The sequence below is a fragment of the Pseudophryne corroboree genome, chromosome 3 (genome assembly GCF_028390025.1).
Source record: "Pseudophryne corroboree isolate aPseCor3 chromosome 3, aPseCor3.hap2, whole genome shotgun sequence".
In the NCBI taxonomy this organism is placed as follows: Eukaryota; Metazoa; Chordata; class Amphibia; order Anura; family Myobatrachidae; genus Pseudophryne; species Pseudophryne corroboree.
This window is the reverse complement of record NC_086446.1, coordinates 114,813,979-114,822,438: the sequence shown is the minus strand read 5'-3', so window position 1 is coordinate 114,822,438 and position 8,460 is coordinate 114,813,979. Positions and strand designations below refer to the sequence as shown.

The window sequence follows — 8,460 nt, the reverse complement described above, 5'->3', positions numbered from 1 at the left end:
GATCTTGGAAGCTAAGCAGTGTTGGGCCTGGTTAGTACTTGGATGGGAGACCACCTGGGAATACAAGGTGCTGTAGATATTTTTATACTGCCAACACCGTTCTGTTGATGCATTCCATTTTCAAATGTATTCATTTATGAACCAGTAGTTAGAAGTAGAAAAGTTCTAACAGAAACCATAAAGCTCATCTACAGCCACACCACACTGGATACGCCCAATCTCATCTGATCTTGGAAGCTAAGCAGTGTTGGGCCTGGTTAGTACTTGGATGGGAGACCACCTGGGAATACAAGGTGCTGTAGATATTTTTATACTACCAACACCGTTCTGTTGATGCATTCCATTTTCAAACGTATTCATTTATGAACCAGTAGTTAGAAGTAGAAAAGTTCTAACAGAAACCAGAAAGTTCATCTACAGCCACACCACACTGGATACGCCCAATCTCATCTGATCTTGGAAACTAAGCAGTGTTGGGCTTGGGTAGTACTTGGATGGGAGACCACATGGGAATACAAGGTGCTGTAGATATTTTTATACTGCCAACACCGTTCTGTTGATGCATTCCATTTTCAAACTTATTCATTTATGAACCAGTAGTTAGAAGTAGAAAAGTTCTAACAGAAACCATAAAGCTTATCTACAGCCACACCACACTGGATACGCCCAATCTCATTTGATCTAGGAAGCTAAGCAGTGTTGGGACTGGTTAGTACTTGGATGGAAGACTACCTGGGAATACAAGGTGCTGTAGATAATTTTATACTGCCAACACCGTTCTGTTGATGCATTCCATTTTAAAACGTATTCATTTATGAACCAGTAGTTAGAAGTAGAAAAGTTCTAACAGAAACCACAAAGTTCATCTACAGCCACACCACACTGGATACGCCCAATCTCATCTGATCTTGGAAGCTAAGCAGTGTTGGGCCTGGTTAGTACTTGGATGGGAGACCACCTGGGAATACAAGGTGCTGTAGATATTTTTATACTGCCAACACCGTTCTGTTGATGCATTCCATTTTCAAATGTATTCATTTATGAACCAGTAGTTAGAAGTAGAAAAGTTCTAACAGAAACCACAAAGCTCATCTACAGCCACACCACACTGGATACGCCCAATCTCATCTGATCTTGGAAGCTAAGCAGTGTTGGGCCTGGTTAGCACTTGGATGGGAGACCACCTGGGAATACAAGGTGCTGTAGATATTTTTATACTGCCAACACCGTTCTGTTGATGCATTCCATTTTCAAATGTATTCATTTATGAACCAGTAGTTAGAAGTAGAAAAGTTCAAACAGAAACCACAAAGCTCATCTACAGCCACACCACACTGGATACGCCCAATCTCATCTGATCTTGGAAGCTAAGCAGTGTTGGTCCTGGTTAGTACTTGGATGGGAGACCACCTGGGAATACAAGGTGCTGTAGATATTTTTATACTGCCAACACCGTTCTGTTGATGCATTCCATTTTAAAACGTATTCATTTATGAACCAGTAGTTAGAAGTAGAAAAGTTCTAACAGAAACCACAAAGTTCATCTACAGCCACACCACACTGGATACGCCCAATCTCATCTGATCTTGGAAGCTAAGCAGTGTTGGGCCTGGTTAGTACTTGGATGGGAGACCACCTGGGAATACAAGGTGCTGTAGATATTTTTATACTGCCAACACCGTTCTGTTGATGCATTCCATTTTCAAATGTATTCATTTATGAACCAGTAGTTAGAAGTAGAAAAGTTCTAACAGAAACCACAAAGCTCATCTACAGCCACACCACACTGGATACGCCCAATCTCATCTGATCTTGGAAGCTAAGCAGTGTTGGGCCTGGTTAGCACTTGGATGGGAGACCACCTGGGAATACAAGGTGCTGTAGATATTTTTATACTGCCAACACCGTTCTGTTGATGCATTCCATTTTCAAATGTATTCATTTATGAACCAGTAGTTAGAAGTAGAAAAGTTCAAACAGAAACCACAAAGCTCATCTACAGCCACACCACACTGGATACGCCCAATCTCATCTGATCTTGGAAGCTAAGCAGTGTTGGTCCTGGTTAGTACTTGGATGGGAGACCACCTGGGAATACAAGGTGCTGTAGATATTTTTATACTGCCAACACCGTTCTGTTGATGCATTCCATTTTCAAACATATTCATTTATGAACCAGTAGTTAGAAGTAGAAAAGTTCTAACAGAAACCACAAAGCTCATCTACAGCCACACCACACTGGATACGCCCAATCTCATCTGATCTTGGAAGCTAAGCAGTGTTGGGCCTGGTTAGTACTTTGATGGGAGACCACCTGGGAATACAAGGTGCTGTAGATATTTTTATACTGCCAACACCGTTCTGTTGATGCATTCCATTTTCAAACGTATTCATTTATGAACCAGTAGTTACAAGTAGAAAAGTTCTAACAGAAACCACAAAGCTCATCTACAGCCACACCACACTGGATACGCCCAATCTCATCTGATCTTGGAAGCTAAGCAGTGTTGGGCCTGGTTAGTACTTGGATGGGAGACCACCTGGGAATACAAGGTGCTGTAGATATTTTTATACTGCCAACACCGTTCTGTTGATGCATTCCATTTTCAAATGTATTCATTTATGAACCAGTAGTTAGAAGTAGAAAAGTTCTAACAGAAACCATGAAGCTCATCTACAGCCACACCACACTGGATACGCCCAATCTCATCTGATCTGGGAAGCTAAGCAGTGTTGGGCCTGGTTAGTACTTTGATGGGAGACCACCTGGGAATACAAGGTGCTGTAGATATTTTTATACTGCCAACACCGTTCTGTTGATGCATTCCATTTTCAAACGTATTCATTTATGAACCAGTAGTTAGAAGTAGAAAAGTTCTAACAGAAACCATAAAGCTCATCTACAGCCACACCACACTGGATACGCCCAATCTCATCTGATCTTGGAAGCTAAGCAGTGTTGGGCCTGGTTAGTACTTGGATGGGAGACCACCTGGGAATACAAGGTGCTGTAGATATTTTTATACTGCCAACACCGTTCTGTTGATGCATTCCATTTTCAAACGTATTCATTTATGAACCAGTATTTAGAAGTAGAAAAGTTCTAACAGAAACCACAAAGTTCATCAACAGCACACCACAATGGATATGCCCAATCTCATCTGATCTTGGAAGCTAAGCAGTGTTGGGCCTGGTTAGTACTTGGATGGGAGACCACCTGGGAATACAAGGTGCTGTAGACATTTTTATACTTCCAACACCGTTCTGTTGATGCATTCAATTTTCAAATGTATTCATTTATGAACCAGTAGTTAGAAGTAGAAAAGTTCAAACAGAAACCACAAAGCTCATCTACAGCCACACCACACTGGATACGCCCAATCTCATCTGATCTTGGAAGCTAAGCAGTATTGGGCCTGGTTATTACTTGGCTGGGAGACCATCTGGGAATACAAGGTGCTGTATATATTTTTATACTGCCAACACCGTTCTGTTGATGCATTCCATTTTCAAACGTATTCATTTATGAACCAGTAGTTAGAAGTAGAAAAGTTCTAACAGAAACCTCGAAGCTCATCTACAGCCACACCACACTGGATACGCCCAATCTCATCTGATCTTGGAAGCTAAGCAGTGTTGGGCCTGGTTAGTACTTGGATGGTAGACCACCTGGGAATACAAGGTGCTGTAGATATTTTTATACTGCCAACACCGTTCTGTTGATGCATTCCATTTTCAAACATATTCATTTATGAACCAGTAGTTAGAAGTAGAAACGTTCTAACAGAAACCACTCAGCTCATCTACAGCCACACTACACTGGATACGCCCAATCTCATCTGATCTTGGAAGCTAAGCAGTGTTGGGCCTGGTTAGTACTTGGATGGGAGACCACCTGGGAATACAAGGTGCTGTAGATATTTTTATACTGCCAACACCGTTCTGTTGATGCATTCCATTTTCAAACGTATTCATTTATGAACCAGTAGTTAGAAGTAGAAAAGTTCTAACAGAAACCATAAAGCTCATCTACAGGCACACCACACTGGATACGCCCAATCTCATCTGATCTTGGAAGCTAAGCAGTGTTGGGCCTGGTTAGTACTTGGATGTGAGACCACCTGGGAATACAAGGTGCTGTAGATATTTTTATACTGCCAACACCGTACTGTTGATGCATTCCATTTTCAAACGTATTCATTTATGAACCAGTAGTTAGAAGTAGAAAAGTTCAAACAGAAACCGCAAAGCTCATCTACAGCCACACCACACTGGATACGCCCAATCTCATCTGATCTTGGAAGCTAAGCAGTGTTGGGCCTGGTTAGTACTTGGGTGGGAGATCACCTGGGAATACAAGGTGCTGTAGATATTTTTATACTGCCAACAACGTTCTGTTGATGCATTCCATTTTCAAACGTATTCATTTATGAACCAGTAGTTAGAAGTAGAAAAGTTCTAACAGAAACCACAAAGTTCATCAACAGCACACCACAATGGATATGCCCAATCTCATCTGATCTTGGAAGCTAAGCAGTGTTGGGCCTGGTTAGTACTTGGATGGGAGACCACCTGGGAATACAAGGTGCTGTAGACATTTTTATACTTCCAACACCGTTCTGTTGATGCATTCAATTTTCAAATGTATTCATTTATGAACCAGTAGTTAGAAGTAGAAAAGTTCAAACAGAAACCACAAAGCTCATCTACAGCCACACCACACTGGATACGCCCAATCTCATCTGATCTTGGAAGCTAAGCAGTATTGGGCCTGGTTATTACTTGGCTGGGAGACCATCTGGGAATACAAGGTGCTGTATATATTTTTATACTGCCAACACCGTTCTGTTGATGCATTCCATTTTCAAACGTATTCATTTATGAACCAGTAGTTAGAAGTAGAAAAGTTCTAACAGAAACCTCGAAGCTCATCTACAGCCACACCACACTGGATACGCCCAATCTCATCTGATCTTGGAAGCTAAGCAGTGTTGGGCCTGGTTAGTACTTGGATGGTAGACCACCTGGGAATACAAGGTGCTGTAGATATTTTTATACTGCCAACACCGTTCTGTTGATGCATTCCATTTTCAAACATATTCATTTATGAACCAGTAGTTAGAAGTAGAAACGTTCTAACAGAAACCACTCAGCTCATCTACAGCCACACTACACTGGATACGCCCAATCTCATCTGATCTTGGAAGCTAAGCAGTGTTGGGCCTGGTTAGTACTTGGATGGGAGACCACCTGGGAATACAAGGTGCTGTAGATATTTTTATACTGCCAACACCGTTCTGTTGATGCATTCCATTTTCAAACGTATTCATTTATGAACCAGTAGTTAGAAGTAGAAAAGTTCTAACAGAAACCATAAAGCTCATCTACAGGCACACCACACTGGATACGCCCAATCTCATCTGATCTTGGAAGCTAAGCAGTGTTGGGCCTGGTTAGTACTTGGATGTGAGACCACCTGGGAATACAAGGTGCTGTAGATATTTTTATACTGCCAACACCGTACTGTTGATGCATTCCATTTTCAAACGTATTCATTTATGAACCAGTAGTTAGAAGTAGAAAAGTACTAACAGAAACCATAAAGCTCTTCTACTGCCACACCATACTGGATATGCCCAATCTCATCCGATCTTGGAAGCTAAGCAGTGTTGGGCCTGGTTAGTACTTGGATGGGAGACCACCTGGGAATACATAGGTGCTGTAAATATTTTTATACTGCCAACACCGTTCTGTTGATGCATTCCATTTTCAAACGTATTCATTTATGAACCAGTAGTTAGAAGTAGAAAAGTTCTAACAGAAACCACAAAGCTCATCTACAGCCACACCACACTGGATACGCCCAATCTCATCTGATCTAGGAAGCTAAACAGTGTTGAGCCTGGTTAGTACTTGGATGGGAGACCACTTGGGAATACAAGGTGCTGTAGATATTTTTATACTGCCAACACCGTACTGTTGATGCATTCCATTTTCAAAAGTATTCATTTATGAACCAGTAGTTAGAAGTAGAAAAGTTCTAACAGAAACCACAAAGCTCATCTACAGCCACACCACACTGGATACGCCCAATATCATCTGATCTTGGAAGCTAAGCAGTGTTGGGCCTGGTTAGTACTTGGATGGGAGACCACCTGGGAATACAAGGTGCTGTAGATATTTTTATACTGCCAACACCGTTCTGTTGATGCATTCCATTTTCAAACGTATTCATTTATGAACCAGTATTTAGAAGTAGAAAAGTTCTAACAGAAACCACAAAGCTTATCTACAGCCACACAACACTGGATACGCTCAGTCTCATCTGATCTTGGAAGCTAAGCAGTGTTGGGCCTGGTTAGTACTTGGATGGGAGACCACCTGGGAATACAAGGTGCTGTAGATATTTTTATACTGCCAACACCGTTCTGTTGATGCATTCCATTTTCAAACGTATTCATTTATGAACCAGTATTTAGAAGTAGAAAAGTTCTAACAGAAACCACAAAGCTTATCTACAGCCACACAACACTGGATACGCCCAATCTCATCTGATCTTGGAAGCTAAGCAGTGTTGGGCCTGGTTAGTACTTGGATGGGAGACCACCTGGGAATACAAGGTGCTGTAGATATTTTTATACTGCCAACACCGTTCTGTTGATGCATTCCATTTTCAAACGTATTCATTTATGAACCAGTAGTTAGAAGTAGAAAAGTTCAAACAGAAACCACAAAGCTAATTTACAGCCACACCACACTGGATACGCCCAATCTCATCTGATCTTGGAAGCTAAGCAGTATTGGGCCTGGTTAGTACTTGGATGGGAGACCACCTGGGAATACAAGGTGCTGTAGATATTTTTATACTGCCAACACCGTTCTGTTGATGCATTCCATTTTCAAACGTATTCATTTATGAACCAGTATTTAGAAGTAGAAAAGTTCTAACAGAAACCACAAAGCTTATCTACAGCCACACAACACTGGATACGCCCAATCTCATCTGATCTTGGAAGCTAAGCAGTGTTGGGCCTGGTTAGTACTTGGATGGGAGACCACCTGGGAATACAAGGTGCTGTAGATATTTTTATACTGCCAACACCGTTCTGTTGATGCATTCCATTTTCAAACATATTCATTTATGAACCAGTAGTTAGAAGTAGAAACGTTCTAACAGAAACCACTCAGCTCATCTACAGCCACACTACACTGGATACGCCCAATCTCATCTGATCTTGGAAGCTAAGCAGTGTTGGGCCTGGTTAGTACTTGGATGGGAGACCACCTGGGAATACAAGGTGCTGTAGATATTTTTATACTGCCAACACCGTTCTGTTGATGCATTCCATTTTCAAACGTATTCATTTATGAACCAGTATTTAGAAGTAGAAAAGTTCTAACAGAAACCACAAAGCTTATCTACAGCCACACAACACTGGATACGCCCAATCTCATCTGATCTTGGAAGCTAAGCAGTGTTGGGCCTGGTTAGTACTTGGATGGGAGACCACCTGGGAATACAAGGTGCTGTATATATTTTTATACTGCCAACACCGTTCTGTTGATGCATTCCATTTTCAAACGTATTCATTTATGAACCAGTAGTTAGAAGTAGAAAAGTTCTAACAGAAACCATAAAGCTCATCTACAGCCACACCACACTGGATACGCCCAATCTCATCTGATCTTGGAAGCTAAGCAGTGTTGGGCCTGGTTAGTACTTGGATGGGAGACCACCTGGGTATACAAGGTGCTGTAGATAATTTTATACTGCCAACACCGTTCTGTTGATGCATTCCATTTTAAAGCGTATTCATTTATGAACCAGTAGTTAGAAGTAGAAAAGTTCTAACAGAAACCACAAAGTTCATCTACAGCCACACCACACTGGATACGCCCAATCTCATCTGATCTTGGAAACTAAGCAGTGTTAGGCCTGGTTAGTACTTGGATGGGAGACCACCTGGGAATACAAGGTGCTGTAGATATTTTTATACTGCCAACACCGTTCTGTTGATGCATTCCATTTTCAAACGTATTCATTTATGAACCAGTAGATAAAAGTAGAAAAGTTCTAACAGAAACCACAAAGCTCATCTACAGCCACACCGCACTGGATACGCCCAATCTCATCTGATCTTGGAAGCTAAGCAGTGTTGGGCCTGGTTAGTACTTGGATGGGAGACCACCTGGGAATACAAGGTGCTGTAGATAATTTTATACTGCAAACACCGTTCTGTTGATGCATTCCATTTTCAAACGTATTCATTCATGAACCAGTAGTTAGAAGTAGAAAAGTTCAAACAGAAACCACAAAGCTCATCTACAGCCACACCACACTGGATACGCCCAATCTCATCTGATCTTGGAAGCTAAGCAGTGTTGGGCCTGGTTAGTACTTTGATGGGAGACCACCTGGGAATACAAGGTGCTGTAGATATTTTTATACTGCCAACACCG

At 41.6% G+C, this 8,460-nt stretch overlaps 28 non-coding genes and 10 pseudogenes across 28 annotated transcripts in view; all 38 read left to right on the top strand.

Annotated features, from left to right (window-relative positions):
• LOC135062051 (5S ribosomal RNA) overlaps window positions 1–79 on the top strand; it is a 119-nt gene extending 40 nt beyond the window's left edge. Inside the window, exon 1 of the ribosomal RNA XR_010248412.1 lies at window positions 1–79. This exon is cut by the window's left edge and continues 40 nt beyond it. This is a non-coding gene — a ribosomal RNA (5S ribosomal RNA).
• A 107-nt stretch (window positions 80–186) lies between these two features.
• Window positions 187–305, top strand: LOC134890265 (5S ribosomal RNA). The gene has a single exon (XR_010171341.1). It is a non-coding gene; the product is annotated as a 5S ribosomal RNA (ribosomal RNA).
• Window positions 306–412: 107 nt separating this feature from the next.
• Window positions 413–531, top strand: LOC135068292 (5S ribosomal RNA). The gene has a single exon (XR_010254496.1). It is a non-coding gene; the product is annotated as a 5S ribosomal RNA (ribosomal RNA).
• Window positions 532–638: 107 nt separating this feature from the next.
• On the top strand, window positions 639–757 carry LOC134894761 (5S ribosomal RNA; annotated as a pseudogene).
• A 107-nt stretch (window positions 758–864) lies between these two features.
• On the top strand, window positions 865–983 carry LOC134890253 (5S ribosomal RNA). The gene has a single exon (XR_010171340.1). It is a non-coding gene; the product is annotated as a 5S ribosomal RNA (ribosomal RNA).
• Window positions 984–1,090: 107 nt separating this feature from the next.
• LOC135068434 (5S ribosomal RNA) lies at window positions 1,091–1,209 on the top strand. The gene has a single exon (XR_010254636.1). It is a non-coding gene; the product is annotated as a 5S ribosomal RNA (ribosomal RNA).
• Window positions 1,210–1,316: 107 nt separating this feature from the next.
• LOC135063126 (5S ribosomal RNA) lies at window positions 1,317–1,435 on the top strand. Its single transcript, XR_010249464.1, has one exon. It is a non-coding gene; the product is annotated as a 5S ribosomal RNA (ribosomal RNA).
• A 107-nt stretch (window positions 1,436–1,542) lies between these two features.
• Window positions 1,543–1,661, top strand: LOC134890242 (5S ribosomal RNA). Its single transcript, XR_010171339.1, has one exon. It is a non-coding gene; the product is annotated as a 5S ribosomal RNA (ribosomal RNA).
• A 107-nt stretch (window positions 1,662–1,768) lies between these two features.
• LOC135068433 (5S ribosomal RNA) lies at window positions 1,769–1,887 on the top strand. Its single transcript, XR_010254635.1, has one exon. It is a non-coding gene; the product is annotated as a 5S ribosomal RNA (ribosomal RNA).
• Window positions 1,888–1,994: 107 nt separating this feature from the next.
• On the top strand, window positions 1,995–2,113 carry LOC135063125 (5S ribosomal RNA). Its single transcript, XR_010249463.1, has one exon. It is a non-coding gene; the product is annotated as a 5S ribosomal RNA (ribosomal RNA).
• A 107-nt stretch (window positions 2,114–2,220) lies between these two features.
• Window positions 2,221–2,339, top strand: LOC134901241 (5S ribosomal RNA). The gene has a single exon (XR_010174732.1). It is a non-coding gene; the product is annotated as a 5S ribosomal RNA (ribosomal RNA).
• A 107-nt stretch (window positions 2,340–2,446) lies between these two features.
• Window positions 2,447–2,565, top strand: LOC134890230 (5S ribosomal RNA). Its single transcript, XR_010171336.1, has one exon. It is a non-coding gene; the product is annotated as a 5S ribosomal RNA (ribosomal RNA).
• A 107-nt stretch (window positions 2,566–2,672) lies between these two features.
• Window positions 2,673–2,791, top strand: LOC135066867 (5S ribosomal RNA). Its single transcript, XR_010253104.1, has one exon. It is a non-coding gene; the product is annotated as a 5S ribosomal RNA (ribosomal RNA).
• A 107-nt stretch (window positions 2,792–2,898) lies between these two features.
• On the top strand, window positions 2,899–3,017 carry LOC134890219 (5S ribosomal RNA). Its single transcript, XR_010171335.1, has one exon. It is a non-coding gene; the product is annotated as a 5S ribosomal RNA (ribosomal RNA).
• Window positions 3,018–3,124: 107 nt separating this feature from the next.
• LOC134895165 (5S ribosomal RNA) lies at window positions 3,125–3,242 on the top strand (annotated as a pseudogene).
• Window positions 3,243–3,349: 107 nt separating this feature from the next.
• On the top strand, window positions 3,350–3,468 carry LOC134893136 (5S ribosomal RNA; annotated as a pseudogene).
• Window positions 3,469–3,575: 107 nt separating this feature from the next.
• Window positions 3,576–3,694, top strand: LOC135061468 (5S ribosomal RNA). The gene has a single exon (XR_010247847.1). It is a non-coding gene; the product is annotated as a 5S ribosomal RNA (ribosomal RNA).
• Window positions 3,695–3,801: 107 nt separating this feature from the next.
• On the top strand, window positions 3,802–3,920 carry LOC135060728 (5S ribosomal RNA). The gene has a single exon (XR_010247119.1). It is a non-coding gene; the product is annotated as a 5S ribosomal RNA (ribosomal RNA).
• A 107-nt stretch (window positions 3,921–4,027) lies between these two features.
• On the top strand, window positions 4,028–4,146 carry LOC134888514 (5S ribosomal RNA; annotated as a pseudogene).
• Window positions 4,147–4,253: 107 nt separating this feature from the next.
• LOC135063014 (5S ribosomal RNA) lies at window positions 4,254–4,372 on the top strand. The gene has a single exon (XR_010249355.1). It is a non-coding gene; the product is annotated as a 5S ribosomal RNA (ribosomal RNA).
• Window positions 4,373–4,479: 107 nt separating this feature from the next.
• Window positions 4,480–4,597, top strand: LOC134895164 (5S ribosomal RNA; annotated as a pseudogene).
• Window positions 4,598–4,704: 107 nt separating this feature from the next.
• On the top strand, window positions 4,705–4,823 carry LOC134893135 (5S ribosomal RNA; annotated as a pseudogene).
• Window positions 4,824–4,930: 107 nt separating this feature from the next.
• LOC135061467 (5S ribosomal RNA) lies at window positions 4,931–5,049 on the top strand. Its single transcript, XR_010247846.1, has one exon. It is a non-coding gene; the product is annotated as a 5S ribosomal RNA (ribosomal RNA).
• A 107-nt stretch (window positions 5,050–5,156) lies between these two features.
• LOC135060726 (5S ribosomal RNA) lies at window positions 5,157–5,275 on the top strand. The gene has a single exon (XR_010247118.1). It is a non-coding gene; the product is annotated as a 5S ribosomal RNA (ribosomal RNA).
• A 107-nt stretch (window positions 5,276–5,382) lies between these two features.
• Window positions 5,383–5,501, top strand: LOC134888513 (5S ribosomal RNA; annotated as a pseudogene).
• A 107-nt stretch (window positions 5,502–5,608) lies between these two features.
• LOC134893798 (5S ribosomal RNA) lies at window positions 5,609–5,728 on the top strand (annotated as a pseudogene).
• A 107-nt stretch (window positions 5,729–5,835) lies between these two features.
• On the top strand, window positions 5,836–5,954 carry LOC134890578 (5S ribosomal RNA; annotated as a pseudogene).
• A 107-nt stretch (window positions 5,955–6,061) lies between these two features.
• On the top strand, window positions 6,062–6,180 carry LOC135069129 (5S ribosomal RNA). The gene has a single exon (XR_010255318.1). It is a non-coding gene; the product is annotated as a 5S ribosomal RNA (ribosomal RNA).
• A 107-nt stretch (window positions 6,181–6,287) lies between these two features.
• Window positions 6,288–6,406, top strand: LOC134889334 (5S ribosomal RNA; annotated as a pseudogene).
• A 107-nt stretch (window positions 6,407–6,513) lies between these two features.
• On the top strand, window positions 6,514–6,632 carry LOC135067807 (5S ribosomal RNA). The gene has a single exon (XR_010254016.1). It is a non-coding gene; the product is annotated as a 5S ribosomal RNA (ribosomal RNA).
• A 107-nt stretch (window positions 6,633–6,739) lies between these two features.
• On the top strand, window positions 6,740–6,858 carry LOC135067773 (5S ribosomal RNA). The gene has a single exon (XR_010253983.1). It is a non-coding gene; the product is annotated as a 5S ribosomal RNA (ribosomal RNA).
• Window positions 6,859–6,965: 107 nt separating this feature from the next.
• Window positions 6,966–7,084, top strand: LOC135067806 (5S ribosomal RNA). The gene has a single exon (XR_010254015.1). It is a non-coding gene; the product is annotated as a 5S ribosomal RNA (ribosomal RNA).
• A 107-nt stretch (window positions 7,085–7,191) lies between these two features.
• Window positions 7,192–7,310, top strand: LOC135060724 (5S ribosomal RNA). Its single transcript, XR_010247116.1, has one exon. It is a non-coding gene; the product is annotated as a 5S ribosomal RNA (ribosomal RNA).
• Window positions 7,311–7,417: 107 nt separating this feature from the next.
• Window positions 7,418–7,536, top strand: LOC134886569 (5S ribosomal RNA). The gene has a single exon (XR_010170652.1). It is a non-coding gene; the product is annotated as a 5S ribosomal RNA (ribosomal RNA).
• Window positions 7,537–7,643: 107 nt separating this feature from the next.
• Window positions 7,644–7,762, top strand: LOC135064035 (5S ribosomal RNA). Its single transcript, XR_010250350.1, has one exon. It is a non-coding gene; the product is annotated as a 5S ribosomal RNA (ribosomal RNA).
• Window positions 7,763–7,869: 107 nt separating this feature from the next.
• On the top strand, window positions 7,870–7,988 carry LOC134886499 (5S ribosomal RNA). The gene has a single exon (XR_010170579.1). It is a non-coding gene; the product is annotated as a 5S ribosomal RNA (ribosomal RNA).
• A 107-nt stretch (window positions 7,989–8,095) lies between these two features.
• LOC134900832 (5S ribosomal RNA) lies at window positions 8,096–8,214 on the top strand. Its single transcript, XR_010174335.1, has one exon. It is a non-coding gene; the product is annotated as a 5S ribosomal RNA (ribosomal RNA).
• A 107-nt stretch (window positions 8,215–8,321) lies between these two features.
• LOC134901240 (5S ribosomal RNA) lies at window positions 8,322–8,440 on the top strand. Its single transcript, XR_010174731.1, has one exon. It is a non-coding gene; the product is annotated as a 5S ribosomal RNA (ribosomal RNA).
• Window positions 8,441–8,460: the final 20 nt, after the last annotated feature.